Here is a 19096-nt window from a genome sequence, read left to right as displayed (position 1 = left end):
AGTTCACGGACAAGTTTCTCTTATGTCTTGGTGTGAGCTTGCAGGCGCCTCAGATTGAAGAGACTGCCATCCGTGCGGTACCGGATGTAAACAGCGTCTTCATTGTTGGGGTCTTTCATGGCTTGGTTCAGCATCATGCTGAAGAAGATTGAAAAGAGGGTTGGTGCCAGAACACAGCCTTGCTTCATGCCATTGTTAATGGAGAAGGGTTCAGAGAGCTCATTGCTGTATCTGACCCGACCTTGTTGGTTTTCGTGCAGTTGGATAATCATGTTGAGGAACTTTGGGGGACATCCGATGCGCTCTAGTATTTGCCAAAGCCCTTTCCTGCTCACGGTGTCGAAGGCTTTGGTGAGGTCAACAAAGGTGATGTAGAGTCCTTTGTTTTGTTCTCTGCACTTTTCTTGGAGCTGTCTGAGGGCAAAGACCATGTCAGTAGTTCCTCTGTTTGCGCGAAAGCCGCACTGTGATTCTGGGAGAATATTCTCGGTGACACTAGGTATTATTCTATTTAGTAGAATCCTAGCGAAGATTTTGCCTGCAATGGAGAGCAACGTGATTCCCCTGTAGTTTGAGCAGTCTGATTTCTCGCCTTTGTTTTTGTACAGGGTGATGATGGTGGCATCACGAAGATCCTGAGGCAGTTTTCCTTGGTCCCAACAAAGCTTGAAAAACTCATGCAGTTTGGCATGCAGAGTTTTGCCGCCAGCCTTCCAGACCTCTGGGGGGGATTCCATCCATACCTGCTGCTTTGCCACTTTTCAGTTGTTCGATTGCCTTATATGTCTCATCCAGGGTGAGAACCTCATCCAGCTCTAGCCTTAGGGGCTGTTGAGGGAGCTGGAGCAGGGCGGAATCTTGGACTGAGCGGTTGGCACTGAAAAGAGATTGGAAGTGTTCTGACCATCGGTTGAGGATGGAGATCTTGTCGCTGAGGAGGACTTTGCCATCTGAGCTGCGCAGCGGGCTTTGGACTTGGGGTGAGGGGCCGTACACAGCCTTTAGAGCCTCGTAGAAACCCCTGAAGTCGCCAATGTCCGCGCTGAACTGGGTTCGTTTGGCGAGGCTAATCCACCACTCATTTTGGATCTCCCGGAGTTTGTGCTGAAGATGGCTGCATGCGCGACGGAAGGCTTGTTTCTTCTCTGGACAGGACGGCTTTGTAAGGTGAGCCTGGTGGGCAGCTCGCTTCTTTGCCAGCAGCTCCTGGATTTCCTGGCTGTTTTCGTCAAACCAGTCCTTGTTTTTCCTGGAGGAGAAGCCCAGTATCTCTTCAGTGGATTGCAGTATGGTAGTCTTCAACTGATCCCAGAGGGTTTCAGGGGACGGGTCCGTGAGGCGGGTTGCATCGTCGAGCTTTGCTTTGAGGTTTGCCTGGAAGTTTCCTCTCGCTTCGTCTGACTGCAGGTTTCCAACATTGAACCTCTTTCTGGGGGCTTTATTATTCCTGGGCTTTGGCTTGAAGTGAAGGTTGAGCTTGCAGCGAACCAGCCGGTGGTCAGTGTGGCATTCCGCGCTAGGCATGACCCTGGTGTGGAGCACATGTCGTTTGTCTCTTTCTCGCACCAGGATGTAGTCCAGGAGGTGCCAGTGTTTGGATCGGGGATGCATCCAGGTGGTCTTAAGGCTGTCCCTCTGCTGAAAAAGGGTGTTTGTAATGACAAGCCGCTGTTCTGCGCAGAGCTCCAACAGGAGGCGCCCATTGTCGTGGCACTTGCCGACGCCATGCTTGCCCAGGATTCCTGGCCAGGTTTCTGAGTCTTTGCCGACACGAGCGTTGAAGTCGCCCAGGATGACAACCTTGTCGGCTGTAGGGGTGCGTTGGATGAAGTTGCGCAGGTCGGTGTAGAACTTGTCCTTTTCTGCTGCTTCCGCCTGGAGGGTTGGAGCATAGACACTGATGAGGGTGATGTGACGCTTGTTTTGAAGGGGGAGTCGCATGGACATGATTCGGTCCGAGAGGCCTGTCAGAAGGTTTTCGAGTTTGGAGGCAACAATGAAGCTCTTGACCATGAAGCCTACACCAGATAGGCGCTGTTCAACCGAAGGCTTGCCAGACCAGTAGAGTGTGTAGTCCGCGCCGCGTTCCTGGAGGCTGCCTACATCTGCCAGGCAGACTTCACTGAGAGCGGCTATGTCGATGTCAAGTCTGAGGAGTTCATGTGCAATGAGGGCAGACCGACGTTCAGGTCGGTGGCTGTCAGCCTTGTCTAGCATGGTTCTGATGTTCCAGCATGCTAGCTTGAGTAATAGGTAACTCTGTCTTACATTTTTGTTGAGATTTAAAATGTTCGATAATAAAATGTAAGAACATTAAGAATTAATGTACAATGTTGACAATTTTGAGAGCTGTTGAAACAGGGTGATGTCAACTATGAAAGGCTTATGGAAATATGTGTGCACAGAACTATTTTTTTATTGTCTATGTGACTCATTTACAATGTCTGAGATCCTGATGCCACTGGGCTCTCAGTCAATCTGAGAAGCAAGATTGGTCTTCCAAATCCAGATCAGGCAAGTTAGTGGAAATGGGGAATGTAGGCAATGAGTGCCAATGCAGGCTCCTCCCAGAAAAATCTAGGCTGAACTATGTGGATGGTTGGATAAGGAAATTCATCAAGATTGGTGTTGGGAAGGGAGAAATGAAGAGGGATGCTAAATGATAACAATGTCCTAAATATACTTTTGGATTCTGCTTTCAAAGTCACAAAATGTTATTTCTTTGGTTCCTCGTCCCATCCCTTTTTACAGTGTGACGAAACAAGCATCCATACAGACAAATGTAACCAGTCATAGGGCAAGGAAGGAAATAGAAGTAAATTGTTCACATTACATTGGGCTCAACCAAACTTGAATAACATTTTGCATTAATTTCTTTAGAAATATCTCCTGCTGGTATTATCTTATATACAGCAAGAGCAGGAATCTTGAATGATTTCATCCATGTCCGTATCGTTAAAGGGGAAAACAAACTGCTGGATGGACTCAGTGGGTCACTCAGTAACTGTGGAGTCAATATAGGTTGACATTTCAGGCTGAAGACCTGGACCTAGAGCATCGAGGGAAGATGGAGAGTACTTACTTTCCCCTGCAACCATAGGAAGTGCACCACTTGCCCTTATACCTTTTCCCTCAAAAACATTCAGGGATCTCAATAGCTCTTCCAGGTGAGGCAAATATTCAAACAAATCTTCTCCAAACCTCATTTGCTGCATTTGTTTCTCTCAATGTGATGTTCTCTACATTGCCGTGACCAGGCATCCAATGGTATCAATGTTCAATTTTTTACATTTCAGGGAACTCACTTCCCTGCTTCATTTCCTCATTTTTTGATACACCTAGATTCTCTCCTTCCCCAATTGTTTTAGCAGTCTCCCACACTGGTTCCATCTACTCATGAAACCTCTCTCATTTGGTTCCGCTCATCAACTTCCCTACTTATCAGATTCCAGGATCTGTAGCTTCTTGCCTCTTAACATTACCTTCTAGGATCTAGCTCTATGTCCTTCCTAGCTCCATCTGGCCCCTTTTTTTAACCTCCCTCTCCATCTATCCCCACCTATTAACTACTAGCCACCATCTCAATACTTCCCCTCCCCTCTGGTCCCATTTGCTAGTCATCCCCCCTCCTGGTTCCTCCTATTGCCTGCCAACCTTGCCACATCTCTCCTTCTCTCTCATCTCTTTTACTGGCCACCTCTCCTCTATGCTCAGTCCTGATGCAGGGTTTCAACTCAAAATATCAACTATCTCTTTGCCAGCACAAATGCTGCTCAATCCACCAAATTTCTTTCGTCATTTGTTTATTTTCCTCCAGATTCCAACATTTGCAGTCTCTTGGGTCTCCACATCTGAAAGTTGGCTGAAACTTTTACAGAATCTATGAAGTATTAATTGCATTTAAAACCATGGTGATAATATAAATATTCATTTAAAGGTAGTAAAATACTTCTACATTTGAGAGATACCTTTCCACTCCAAAAATACAAGATAATTCTAAGCAATGAAAAAAGTGTTCTGTTTGGTACTAAAAGATACACGTTAGCTGCACTTACAATCAGCTGCATTTGTTTCTATTATTGCTCTGTTGTAAGATAAATTTACAACAAATCTGGGTTTCTTGCACAAATGTAAAAGCATCTGATATGCTGGCTACTTTCCAAAAGCAGATCATGAACTTGTTGTAATTCCCAGGAATTAAAGAATCTGTCCGTTGAATTCATGCCAGTTTGCAACTGGCCCTGGAACAGCAAGTCCATTCATTTTAATACAGAAAACCAGCTGTGAGGGACATACTTAACCATTAGGTAATACTGTGTACTTATTTAGTACAATTGAGAATGAATTGGTGTTAACAATACCTGGGCAATTACAGTGAAATGTATAACGATTAAGTCAATAGAAACAGTTTTAAACTATAATGTAATTCTTCTTATAACGCAAATACTGTATAACAGTTATTCATAGTTCCCACACTTTATATACAAGAATACAATTTACCCCCTCCATAAATCTTCGTCCGCGAAGCCAAGCCAAAGAAAAGAATATGGGACTTTTAAGATTTACACTTCACTCAGTACTCAATGCCATTCAAGTTGAAATTGAGCACGATACTCTCAGTAATTGTACACTAGACATGGATTAAGAAAATGGTGAAGATGGCAAATGGCATGCTTACCTTCGTAGGACAAGACATATATTACAAAAGTCTGGATGTTACATTGCAATTTTACAAAAACAAAACTGGTTAGACTGTACTTGGAGTAATGTGTGCAGTTCTGAATGACTTGATACAAGTACAGTATACAAGATGTTGAGAGGCATAGATAGGGGAATGGTCAAAATATTTTTCCAATAATAGGGATATAGAAACAAACGAGCATTGTTTTAAGGTGAGAAGTAGGTATTTGAAAGAGATAAAAAAATACATGCAGAGAGTGGCTGAAATTTGGAATGTTCTGCCAGAGGAGATGGTGGAATCAGACACCGTGTTCAGCAGATTTCCAAATTGGCAAGGCATAAAAGGATACAATCCTAATGCAGGCAAATGAGGTTTGTGTAGATGGGCAAAAAGGTCAGCATGCAGTGAAAGCAAGGGCCCATTTCTGTGCTCTAAAATTTCCCCGTTTGTATTAGCCAACTTAAATATAACTGTTACTCAGCTTTGCTGTAACCAATAAAGTTTGGAAGTAGGTTTTTTTTCAGTCCTATAAAATACATGGTAAATTCCTATTGTATTATGTTAAGAGAAAAACAGATTTGTCATTATTGTACTGTAAAAACAGGAAGGCATGCAAGACCCTTTAAATACAGATTTTATTTAATGTCAGTCCCTGAGAAATAAACTTTGAACCTTCTCTTCTTCACCACGTTAGTCATGCATTATGGTAATTAAACTCACTATTTCGGGAACAATTTTAATGCACATATTTCACTACTGCATTACTATTACAATTGTAATAAAATTTACATACATAGGTATGGCTTTGAAATAATGTCAGATCTTAAAAATACTAATTTGTTAATTTAGCTGCTTCAAATTAGATTATATACCATACTGATGGATTTTTTTAAATTGAAGGAAGAATAAATTACACAAATGTAGGAAGGTGGCACTGAAATAAAAGATCAGCTTTGGTCTTATTGAATGGTAGAGAAGGCACAAAGGGCTGAATGATTTTATCTTACTTCTATTTCTTATGTTAGACCTTCCCTTTGGGTGCAGCAAATAATTACTTTTTTTTAAATAATACACAAGAACACATTTTTTGAGCCTAATCTCCTCCTTATATAAATGTTAGTGGCAATGGTGGTGAGATAGTTAAAGAAATAAAGAAAAACACATGAAAAAGAAAGCAGTGTTCTAATATTACACGCGAAGTTAGTAAAATGCTGCCATTTTTAGGGCTCTTGGGGAGAAAGGACTGAATGAACAATTTATTAATTTAAAATTGGAAGCCAAAAAGAGTACAATGAACTTTTGTTTACATAAAACTATTTTTATCACAGTATATTTTCTTTGATCTCCACACTTCATATATTGGGGGTAGAGGATGGCAGTTACAAAATGGCGGTGCTGCCAGAGCTGCTGTAACAGCAGCGCTGTTGGTAGTGTGGACCTGGGAGAATGGGGAGCACTTTTCTTCACAAGACTTCATGCCCAGTCCTGATGCCGACAGCTCTGTATAAGCTTTAAACAGCTTGCTAGAGCCAATGGCGTTTTCTGTAAAATCCTGCAACCACGGAGGTCTGTGCCTAAGGTGGTAGTGCCTGTGCTGGGGAACGTATCATGATGAGTTGCAGACTCATTTTAGGGTGGCACGGTTAGCAGAATGCTGTTACAGCACCAGTGTTCGGGACCGGGGTTTCGAATCCCCTGTATGTCTAAATATAATTTTTTTTTAATTTTAAAGATTTTACACTACAACTGATATTTGGCTATTACACAGTTTATGCTTCATTTCTGGCTTTTTTAAAATTAATGACAATGTTAAATTTGCCATTTATTAAACACTAATGATATAAATTGGTGTCTTTGTCTTTTATTTGAATCCGATGTTGTCTTTAACTTCTATTAGGTGGGTGACTTACTTTTCCCATAATGTTATTTTTCTAACATACAATGCCCTCCATCTTCTTTGGCTTGGCTTCGCGGACGAAGATTTATGGAGGGGGTAAAAAGTCCACGTCAGCTGCAGGCTCGTTTGTGGCTGACAAGTCCGATGTGGGACAGGCAGACACGGTTGCAGGGGAAAATTGGTTGGTTGGGGTTGGGTGTTGGGTTTTTCCTCCTTTGCCTTTTGTCAGTGAGGTGGGCTCTGCGGTCTTCTTCAAAGGAGGTTGCTGCCCGCCAAACTGTGAGGTGCCAAGATGCACAGTTTGAGGCGTTATCAGCCCACTGGCGGTGGTCAATGTGGCAGGCACCAAGAGATTTCTTTAGGCAGTCCTTGTACCTTTGCCCTCCATAATGTTTGGAATAAAGACACTTTTTTTCCTTTATTTGCCCCTGTGCTCCACAGTTTTACAATTGTAATCAAACAATTCACATGCGATAAAAGTGCACATTTCCAGATTTTATTTAAGGATATTTGTATACATTTTAGTTTGATCATGTAGAAATTACAGCACTTTTTCTACATAGACCTCTCATTTCAGGGGATCATAATATTTGCGACATAGCAATGGTATGTATATTAAAGTAGTCATATTTTGTACCGTTTGAAGTCCGTGATTCATTGATATCACCAGGTGCTGAGTATCTTCTCTGGTGATGCTCTGCCAGGCAGCTACTGCAGCCATCTTCAGCACCTGCTGTTTTGGAGGCTTGTCCCCTCAAGATTTCTCTTCAGTATATGGAAGGTATACTCAATTAACTTTACATCAGGTGATTGACTTGGCCATTCAAGAATTTTCCAGTTTTTATCTTTGAAAAACTCCTTTGTTGCTTTAACAGTATGCTTGATATCACTGTTTGATTGTGGGGTGAAGCACTGTCCAATGAGTTTGGAGACATTTGCTCGAACTTGAGCAGATAAGATATTTCTGTACATCTCAGAATTCATTTGGCTACTGCCATCAGCAGTTACATCATCAATAAAGATAAGTGTGCCAGTACCTGTGGCAGCTTTATGTGCCCAGATTATAACACCCCCACCACCATGTTTCACAGATGAGGTGGTATGCTTTGAACTTTGGGTATTTCCTTTATGTCTCCACAGTTTTCTCTTGCCATCACTCTGATACAGGTTATTTTTGGCTTCATTTGTCCACAAGACCTTTTCCAGAATTCTTGTTGACTATTGGGCAGTCTATAATACAACCCTATGTTGTTGAGCTCTCTGCTCTGTCCTGACTGAGCATAGCTGTGATATTTTCCCTAATTAGCAATGCCACAACATCCCATTTCATTTCCCCTCCCCTCCCCCCCCACCCAACTATCAAGTCTGAAGCAACAGAACATTGAGCTGCCAGTCCTACCCCTCCTGCAACCAAGTTTCACTACTGGCCACAATGTCATAATTTCACGTGCCAATCCACGCTCTAAGCTCATCTGCCTTTCCTACAATACTCCTTGAATTAAAATAGATGCACCTGACAACATTTCCAACACGTACAACCTATTGATTTCTAACATTACATGCAATTTTTACATCATCTTTTCCCTCCACTACTCCTTATCTGCTCTGACACTCTGGTTCCCATCCTACCGCAAATCTAGTTTAAACCCCAGAGCAGTAGTAGCAAACTTTCCTGCAAGGATTTTAGTCCCCATCTAGTTCAGATGCAAACCATCGCATCAAAACAGGTCCCTCCTTCCCTAGAAGAGAATGCAATGATCCAGAATCCTGAAGCCCTCCCTCCTGCACCATCTCTTTAGCCAAGTGTTAAGCTGCATTATCCTCCTATTTCTATCCTCACTAGCACATGGCATAGATAGCAATCCTGAGATCTCTACCCTGGAGGTTCTGTCCTTCAACCTAGCACCTAACTCCCTGAACGCTCCTTTCAGGACCTCAACACCATTCCTACCCACATCATTCGTCCCTATGTCATGGACCATGACATCTGGCTGCTCATCCTCCCTCCTGAGAATGCTGTGAACTCGATCTGAGATATCTCGGACCCTGGCACCAGGGAGGCAACAAACCATCCCAGATACTTGATCTCTTCTATGGAATACCCTATCATGCCAGCTCACCTATTATCCTCCCTTCCCTTCTTACCCATAGGACCAGACTTGATGCCAGAGACCTGATTGTCATGCCTTGTCCCTGGTTGGTTGTCCCTCCCTATATTATCCAAAATGCTATTCTTGTTATTGAGGAGAAAAGCCTCAGGGGTGCCCTACACTGCCTGCCTGTCCCCTTTTCCCTGTCCTCACTGTCACCTATCTATCCTCCTCCTGCCTCTTATGTGTGATAGCTTCACTGTAACTCCTATCTATCACCCCCTCTGCCTCCTGAATGATCCGGAGTCCATCCAACTCCAGCTCAAATTCCTTAACTCGGTTTGTCAGGAGCTGCAGCTGCATGCACTTCTCACAGATAAAGTCAAGTTTATTGTCATCTGATTGTACAAGTACAACCCGACAAAACAGCATTCTCCAGTTCTTAGTGAAAAAAACATGCAGACACACAACCAGACATAACACACATACAGACAAATAATACATATGCATGAAAATTGTTATAATCTATAAAAATAACAAAATAAACATTGTTTTATACAAATGAGAGTCTTGGATGGTTAGTGTGAGCCATTCCTTTGGTTGTTCAGTATTCTCACTGTCTGTGGGAAGAAACTGTTCCTCAGCCTGGTGGTGCTGGCTCTGATACTCCTGTATCTCTTCCCCGATGAGAGCAGTTGAAAGATGCTCTGTGCAGGGTGGAAGGGGTCCTCAATGATTTTGCATGGCCTCTTCAGACAACGATCCCAGTAGATCACATCGATTGGGGGGGGGGGGGGTTGGGGGGAGGGAGACTCCACTGATCCTCTCTGCCACTCTTATGGTCCTATGGATTGACCTCAGATCCATTTCTCTGCAGCAACTGTATTACACTGTGATGCAGGCAGCCAGGATGCTCTCGATAGAGCTCCTATAGAAGGTTAACATTATGGTGGCTGGTAGCCTTGCCTACTTCAGTCATCTCGGGAAGTGTAGTCACTGTTTCGCCTTTCTGACAAGTGAGAAGATGTTTTGTGTTCACAATAGGTCACTAGTTAAGTGAACTGCAAGCAACTTGGTACTCTCTACTACAGAGTTGTTGATGCGTAATGTAGGGAGTTTGTTCCTGGTCATTCTGAAGTTGACAAATATCTCCTTCATCTTCTCCATGTTGCTTTTCTGGGTTGTTTTCCTTGCACCATTTCACGAGATTTTCCACCCCTTCTCTGTGGTGCGACTCATCGTTGTTGCTGATGAGGCCAACTACTGGATGACACTGTTGGAGCTGGAACTGGCAATGCAGTTGTTGGTCAGTAACGTGAACAAGAACACAGCCGACAGGTGCCAATGCTCAGAGTAGCAATACTCAATATTCTGCTACTGACCTGGACTGTGGTCTTTTCATGACGACAGCGTCTCCACCAGCCTCTGGGGAATGATTGTATTAAATGCCAAGTTGAAATCAATGAACAGTAGGAGGCGTCATTCTCCAGGTGGGCCAGGACAGAGTGAAGCCACAAGGCTATAGCATCATCTGTGGAAAGGTTTCTTCAATAGGCAAATTGTAATAGATCCAGCGTCAGGAATACTACTGGCTTCCCTGATGACCCACATTCTGCAAGAGAAACACGCCCCTGCTTTGGCTGCCATTCCTACTGTCAATGACTTGAGGAAAATTTCTTCTTAGTGACATTCCAAACAGTTGATTTTGGTAATCCGAAGGTTTGGGCGTGTCTCTTACTATTTTATTATTGTTGTTCGTTATCATAATGGCTTCTTTGGCTTTGATTGGCACAACTCTGGTCCTCATGTTGAAAAATGACAACGACAGACTCTAAAGATGATCAAAAGCTTAGAAGCAAACCTAGCTCTCTTATACCTGCACAAATGAAGCAATTAAACATACCTGAGTACTCATAAGTACCCGTGAAGACAAATTTCCCAAACATTATGAAATAGAGGAACTCTGTACAAATTGCTGAAATTTCTATATGGTCAAACTGAAATGTATTCAAATAACTTTGGATAAAATCTGGAATAATGCACTTTAATCATTTATGAATTGTTTGATTACAAATGTAAAACTCTAGAGCACAGGAGCAAATAAAGGAAAAAGTGTTTTGTCCCAAACATTCTAGAGCACACTGCATATTTATCACATTTTATTATATTTATTCAAATGCCTGTGAACTGCCATCCTTTTAAGCCAAGTTCCTAATCTACCTTACTCAACTTGTTCCCCTGACCTGTGACACTGTATTTCAAAAACCCAATTATGGGGAATTGTTCCAAATCCATTCCATGAACCCATTATCAAGACTACCAATGACAATTTGATTCTCTTAGTAATTTTAAACGTTACCATTCCCTATGATTGACGCATTACTGTTTTTAAAATAACCCCTCATTATTATCTTGATAAATGCTTTGTTGAATCATGTGTCAATGTCAGGAGCCTACAGAGACTCCCACTAGCCTTTGCTGTGTTTTCTGCATCCAAACCAATTACACTTCTTCATCAATCAAGCCAAAATCTTCCTGTTGTTTTTTTTATATATATAAAAATCAGAAGTGACATATTCCCTGCTTTACCAATTTGCCCATATTTCTGAAATGTCAACTACCCTGGATTAATCAGTGCCCAGCTCTGGACATCAAGAATTCATACAAAGAACATTTAATTTATTTAAGCAACTCTCCTGGTGAATGTCATGAATAGAGGAAAGGATTTCAGATGTTTTGATGATCCTCTGTATTGGTTTCCAATTCGATGCTTTGCAGTGAGAAAGGACACTCTCAAATGTGTTCCTGTAAAATGTTGTTAAGATGGGGGCTGGTAGCTGTGCTCTCTTTAAACTCCTTGAGATATATAAGTGGTACTGCACCTTCCTGACTAATGAGGAGGTGTTGTGGATCCAGGAAAGGCCATCTACTACATGCACACCAAAGAGCATTGTGCGCTTTACTCTCTCCATGATAGAGCCTTTAACGTGTAGTGGAGAGTGGGTGACTTTCATCCTCCTGAGACTCAGGTTTCTGCTCTTACACTATTTTACAAGCCTTCCAACCTCCTTTATGGAAGCCATCCCATCATAGTTGATATGAGTCCAACCACTGTTGTATCAACTGTAAACTTGATGATTCTGCTTGAATTGAATCTGGCAGTGCCGTCACGAGTCATGAGGTGCACAAGTGCTCGATATGATGGGAGTTGAGAGTTTGCTGCCGACCTCAACAAGTCCAGGATCCAGTTGCAGAGATAGGTGCTGAGTCCCAGCAAGGGCCGTTTATTCACCATCTGAGGTATGATCGTGTTGAACACCAAGCTCAAGTCAATACACAACAGCTTGGGAAATGAGGCATCATTCTCAAGGTGGGTTGGGAAGGAGTGGAGGGTCAAGGCTTTAGCATCATCTGTGGACTCATTTGGACAAGAGGCAAACTGGAACAGGTCCAATGTTGCTAGAAGATGCGATTTGACATGTACCATTATCAGTCACTCAAAGTACTGCATGATTGTAGACATCAGTGCCACAGAAAGTAGTCATTCTGTCCAGTTATCTTTGCTCACTTGGGGTCCAGGAGGATGGTGGCTGCCTTGAATCCAGCAATGACAGTGGCTAGTGCAGAGAAATGTTGAAAGATGTCTGTTAGCTGGGCTGGACATGGCTCAGTTATTATTTCAGAAGTTATTATCCTTATGGTGGAGCTTGTTGGTTTATACTCTAGATTCTCACACTCTCACAATTAGTTTCTTCGAGCAATGTTTGGATCTTGCTAGTGATCAGACAATTTCAGATCTGTTCACATTTATTTAGTTAACAGAAAACATTAACTTTTTTGACACTGACCCCAACAATTGATACTCTCATCCTTCTCCCTTCTCCATCCTCAGACCTCTCCAACACTCCCCCTCCCACCAACACCCTCCAGCACACGGACTCCCACTCTGACCCTTGCCTGGTTTTTACCATCCCTCTGTCTTTCCCCACTTGAAGGTGGAGCACTCTTTCCTCAGCAGAGGCCTCACCTTTGTCCCCCTCCGTCCACACCTCAATGAGTTCCGCACAAGCCGTGATGCTGAACTCTTCATCCATCGCCTCCATCTCCAGGCCCACTACTTTGGCTGCAACTCTCCAACACCTCCCCAAGACCCTTTCTCCCCTTCAAGGCCTTTTCCATCTCCTGGACACCTCCTCCTGGCCACCTGTCCACTCTGGACCTTTTTATCTCCAACTGCTGCTGGGACATCAACTGTCTCAACTTCACTACCCCCCCTCACCTCCTCAGAACACTCCGCTTTACACTCTCTCCGCAACAACCCTAACCTCACTATCAAATCCGCAGACATGGGTGATGCTGTTGTCGTCTGGCACACTGACCTTTACCTTATTGAGGCTAGTCGACAGCTCTCAGACACCTCCACCTATCAACCCCCCCCCCCACAGGACCCCACCATCACCTATCAAGCCACCGTCTCCCACACCATCTCTCACATCATCAACTCTAGGTACCTCCCCCCCATGGCCACCAACCTCATTGTCTCCCATCCTCGCATCACCCATTTCTACCTTCTACTCAAGATACACAAACCTAACCATCTGGGCAGACCCATTGTCTCTGCTTGCTCTTGCCCCTACCTTGACTCCATCTTTTCTCCCCTAGTTCAATCCCTCCCCACCTACATCCACAATATCTCACACACACTCCATCTCCTCCAAGATTTCAGATTCCCTGAACTGGACTGTCTCATCTTCACAATGGATGTCCAATCCCTTTATGCCTCCATTCCCCATACAGAAGGCCTCAAAGCACTTCATTTTTTCCTGGACCTCAGACCTCAACTTCCACCACCACCTTTCTCCGCCTGACAGAACTTATCCTCACCCTTAACAATTTTTCATTTAACTCACCCTACTACCTCCAGATTAAAGAAGTAGCCATGGGTACCCAAGTGGGTCCCAGCTATGCCTGCCTGTTTGTGGGTTTTGTGGAGCAAAACATGCTACAAGCCTACACAGGCAAGAACCCCTCCACCAACTCTTCCTCCGGTACATCGATGTCTGCATCTGTGATGAGCTCGTCAATTTCATCAATCTCATGGCCAATTTCCACCCTGACCTCAAACCCATCTGGTCCATCTCTGATCACACGCTCCCTTTTCTGGATCTCTCTGTCTCCATCTCAGGAGACAGACTCTCCACCGACATTTATTACAAACCCTCTAATTCCCACAACTACCTGGACTACTCGTCCTCACATCCTGTCCCCTGCCGCATCTGCTCCCAATATGAGATCTTCCAGCCCAGACCCTCTGAAATGTCTGCCTTCTTCCACAAGCATGGCTTCCCCTCCACCACTATTAACTCGGCCCTCACCCGCATCTCCTCCATTCCCCGCTCATCTGCCCTAGAATCCCCTGCTCCCAGAAACAATAAACACAGAATCCCCCTCGTCATCACCTACCACCCCACCAGCCTCCACATCCAACACATTATCCACTGGAATTTCCAGCACTTACTACAGGACCCCACCACCAGACACATTTTTCCTTCTCCTCCCCTCTCAGGGGACCTCTCCTTCCGTGACTCCATTGTGCACTCTTCCGTCCACACCCATCATCCCTTCTACTGTGGTCGTAGGAGGTATAATACCTGCAACCACTCCTCCTCCCTCACCACGATCTGAGGTCCCAAGCAGACGTTTCAGATGAAACAACACTTCACATTTACCTCCAAAGAACTCATTTACTGGATCAGATGCACCCTCTGTGGCCTTCTCTACATCGGAGAAGACCGGTCACAGATTAGCAGGTCGCTTCGCCCAGCCCCTCCTCTCCATTCACAACAAAAGCGACCTTGCTGTAGCCAACTCATTTAAATTCTGAGTCACACTTTCTGTCCATGGCCTTTCACATTACTCCATCCTGACCACCTGCAGATTGGAGGAGCACCAACTCATTTTTCGTCTGGGCACTCTCCAACCCCAGGGCATGAACATTGAGTTCACTGCATTCCACTTATCAGCTTGCTTTTTCCCTGTTCCCATTCCCCCTCATCTCACTTTAACTAGCTATTCCAGTTCCTACTTCTTTTTTTTCTCCACCTAGCATAGACTCCTTTCTCCCCCTCCACCCTTCTCCTCCTCCTCTCATCTTCCACCCTCACCACCCTTCCCCCTTTTGTTCAGACATCTCTCGTGTTCCCCCACACCTTGAAGCCTGAAATGTTGGTGATGTAGCTTCACCTTTGCTATATAAAGGCCGTGTTTGACCTGCTGAGTTTCTCCAGTATTTGTGTTTTTTCCTCTCATCATTTTAGGTTGCTTGTGCCATGTGACACCCTTAGCTAAAATGTAAGGAGAGAACCTGGACCTAGATTCTATTAACAATGCTACTCTATTACTAACCATTAATAAATGCCCAAGATAAGAATTTTACATGTGTATGTAATGTGTGTATAAGTTCAGAAATGTTCTTTGATAAACAGTCCAATCTCACTTCTCGTTCCTCCAAGTTCACTGGTATCAGACAATTCTTATACTGTGCACAGAATTTAACATTTATGAATTTCACCAGGCTTTGGTGCTTGACAGGTAAATGGTTCCCACTCAGGAAGGTTCTTGTTGATTTTCAGAGATTCCTTCCATTCAGCCACTTCAGTGTTTTGCCGAATAAACTTGCCCCATCAGGGTTTTCCAGATGATAACCTCTTTCTTTCAGGTCACCGCAGAGTTCCTCTTTGTTTCCCTTATTTCAAGTCAAACATTATATAACCACCCATCTCCTCTTGTATAGACCACAAGGGCTTTGAACAGGCTGAACTAAGAACTCACAACCTGTCTTCAAAATTGGGTTTTTCCACAAGCTTTCCAGCTTGTCCTGTTCCAGTCCCAGTTGCTGCTGCTGAACTGTAGAACTGAATTCTCTCTCTCTCACACACACTCAGAGAAAACCACATGACCTTCTTAGAACAGCATTCTGGACTCAAACAGACTGCGGCATTGAACCTAATCTTCTAGTCCATTCATCTGTTGCTTTCCAAAACAATAATCCATTATTCCATAGCATGTCCAATCAACACCTATTTGTGAAGTTCTTCAAAGTTTTTGCAAAGGCACTCAGAGCCTGGACTGTCTGGCTTGGGCAGAGCTCCAGCATTTTAAATGAGATCTGTTTTGGAGTGTTTCTATGTTACCTACTCTAAAAATCCTACCACAATTTATCTCTTTTAAAACATATCTATATATAATATAAAATATAACATAATCTGTCACAGGACTATTTCCGTTGAATTTGGACGGCCCTCACTGATTTGTTGGCTGATGTATTACAACCTCTGCTAGGTGCAGATTTTCTACAAGCTAACAAGCTAAAGGGAAAGTGCTTGGTTAGCTCCAAAACATTCAAATTGCTTGCCTTATATCAGGCCACTCTCCTGCGCCCCATTTGTACTGTTATGTTCTCACCAAACGAGTATGCCAAGAATTTGGCAGAATTTCCAGCCATAGTCACCCCGCAGTTCTCTGCTGTTATGCCCAAGCATGGGATCCAGCTCAGATCCCCGTGAGAGAAGCACCGCTGCACACCAGGGTGTGCAGACTACCTCTGGACAGGCTATAATCGTGAAAGAGGAGTTCCGTAAAATGGAGATAGTGCGTCATTCAGACAGTACACGAGCATCTCCCTTGTACATAATGCCGAAAGCTACTGGAGGGCCATATAGAGATTATCGCTGATTAAATGACGTCATGACAGCTGACCCACACATCCAGGACTTCACCGCAAACCTGGATGATGCCAAGATATTCCCCAAAATTGACCTGGTGAGGGGATATCATCATATTCCGGTCCACCCTGACGACATCCCGAAGACAGCGATTATCACACCATTTGGTCTTTTTGAATTTCTATGTTTGCCTTTCAGGTTGAGAAAAGCTGCACAAACTTTCCACCGACTAATGGATTCTGTAGGTCGCGGCCTCGATTTTGTATTTATTTACCTTTACGATATACTGATCACCAGCTGCTCTCGTCAAGAGCATGGCCATCACTTAGCTCAACTATGCCAATGACTAAGTGACTATCGTCTATCAGTCCAGTTAAATGCCAGTTTGGCCTGTTTTCCATCGATTTTCTCGGTCATCAGATTGAACCACTTCTAATAGATTCCCACTGTAGTAGGATATCCATTTGCATTCTTTCTTTCTCAAATATTAAGTACCTTGGTATATTCAGTTTCCAATCTTAACCATACTGCAACTTAATTCTTAACATTATCAATAATGTCCTAAAACTATGTCAAGTTTGGAACACAACACAAACTTAATAAATTGTCATCACCTTTCTCCTATCCAACTAGTCAATAAAATCATGGCTGATCTTTTATATTGTTGAAACTATACTGCCACTATACAATATCCATTTATATAACAAAATCCATCAATCTCTGCCATGAATGTACTCAGTGACCAGGCCTCAACAGTCCTCTTAGACAGAAATTTCCAAAGATTCCTTGATCTCCAGATTAAACAATGTCTTTTCATCTCAGTCATGAATGGCTAATCCCGTTATTTAAAACCATGAATCTTTGTTTGAGATACACCAAGTGATGGTACATCATCCCTACATTGCTCCTGCCATAATCGGAATGTTTCAATGAGATCAGGAGAATGGACAACTTTATCTTCTAATTTTTTATGCCAGTTGATAAGGGTTGAACTCAAAAATGAGTTGCTAATAAATAAAATGCCTCAATTACTCATATAGGTTTGAAAATACAGGACAATGTTTCAAAAGTGTTGAATGAATATCAGTTTTAAACTTTAGCTCATTCCTTTTTTAAAAAAGGTTTATTCTTTGTAATTTTTTTGAGATATTTATGAAGAATGCATTTAAAAGTAATTCATTAATAGGTTTGTACAACTTCTCAAAATGTGGTTGAAAGTTGTTGAGCTGTTTAGATATATTCTTAGTCCGCCACTGCTAATTACTTGAAGCAATAAATAAATAACTAGATCAGCTATTACTGTACTTTCACTCATATAATGCATGAACACACATATAATATGCACAAAATCATAAATTGTGTAAAATACTTTTGTATAATCCGCACACGCATATACCATGCAGGTGTAGTATTCTTCCAAGAGACAAAATCAATTTGCATTTTAATGGGACATGAGACAAAGCACATAGCAGTATCTGCCACAGTTAATCTATGACAATTAACACCAATCAAATTTTCCCAGAGGTGTCAATCACCAATTATATAGATGATATCCTGCTGCAGCACATTAACAAGCTTTGGAGAAGAATCAGTTAAATAGATCGAAGACAGTCTTTCGAGTTAAACAGGATTTTAATTCCAATGTTGTCTCAAATCGGAGGCACTTGATAAGTTAATCTCCTCCCTCAGGGACTGGTCTGGGCAATTAGCATTGATGAGGCACAGTGCCCTAGCCAGAATGGGCTGGTTATATGAATACCATGGCATTCAGTACAAGGAGATATTCCCAAGATCAAAATTTCCTATACCCGCTATAAATTGTGCACGTTCTTTCATTGCCACTATTACATTCCCATGCTTCCTATAAATGATGTCTTTCCCACGGCTGCTATAAATTGTGCACATTCTTTCAATGCTGCTATTACATTCTCATGCTCACTATAATATTCCCATGCTCGCTATAAATTGCCAGCATGTCTTTCCCACAGCTGCTATAAATTGTGTGTGTTCTTTCAATGCCGCTATTCTATTTCCACGCTCGCTATAACTTCCCATGCTTGCTAAAAATTGCCGGCGTATCTTTCCCAAGGCCATTATAAATTGTGCGTGTTCTTTCAATGCTGCTATTATATTCCCACGCCTGCTATAAATTACCGGTTCAAATTTCTCACTCCTTCTATTAGTTTTGCACATTCTTTCAACATGTAAAAATATTTTCATATAGTGTACATGGGGGGTGGGACTTGGTTTGTAAAATATGCATATAATACACACGTTATATGCATAAAAATGCAGTAATTATATTAGGCAAGCCAGACTGCTTCAAAGCATTAAGTAGAGCTGAAATTAAGTCAAATGTTTGCCAATGGCAAGGTACTGTAGCTCACTTCCTGCAAACTTGAAGTTTCAGCTCATAGAAAGTACATGTAATGAAAACTGACTTCTGCATTGGGAGAAATGCATGAATTTTAAGCACTACGACTGAGGGCATTTTCTGCAAACAGTGTTGAGTATTGCATGACAATTTAAAGGCAGATTAGCGAGCTCAATACAGGTGTGGAAATCGATGACACAGTCTCTTACTACAAAAGTAATAATTTCCTTGGCACTCTTCCTTAGAAACCACAGCAACAACAACAAAATGTCTGCAAAGTTTTGAACTGAAATGTAAGATTTAAAATTTTTAAAATGTAGAAGATAATAT

At 42.7% G+C, this 19096-nt stretch overlaps 1 protein-coding gene and 1 long non-coding RNA gene across 8 annotated transcripts in view; one reads left to right on the top strand and one right to left on the bottom strand.

Moving 5' to 3' along the window:
• The window catches only part of scfd2 (sec1 family domain containing 2), a 307801-nt gene that overhangs the window by 242489 nt on the left and 46216 nt on the right, over window positions 1–19096 (bottom strand). The window lies entirely within an intron of this gene.
• Window positions 1–19096, top strand: part of LOC138757416 (uncharacterized) — a 119221-nt gene that overhangs the window by 67318 nt on the left and 32807 nt on the right. The window contains exon 3 of one of the 6 annotated variants that reach the window (XR_011353582.1): window positions 4195–4287. The exons of the other annotated variants lie outside the window; for them this stretch is intronic. This is a non-coding gene — a long non-coding RNA (uncharacterized lncRNA). Of the gene's footprint in view, window positions 1–4194; window positions 4288–19096 lie in introns of those variants that run through there. 6 annotated transcript variants of the gene reach the window in all.

This window comes from Narcine bancroftii, chromosome 3, assembly GCF_036971445.1.
Source record: "Narcine bancroftii isolate sNarBan1 chromosome 3, sNarBan1.hap1, whole genome shotgun sequence".
In the NCBI taxonomy this organism is placed as follows: Eukaryota; Metazoa; Chordata; class Chondrichthyes; order Torpediniformes; family Narcinidae; genus Narcine; species Narcine bancroftii.
The sequence above is the reverse complement of the archived record's forward strand: the minus strand, read 5'-3'. Positions and strand labels throughout refer to the sequence as shown.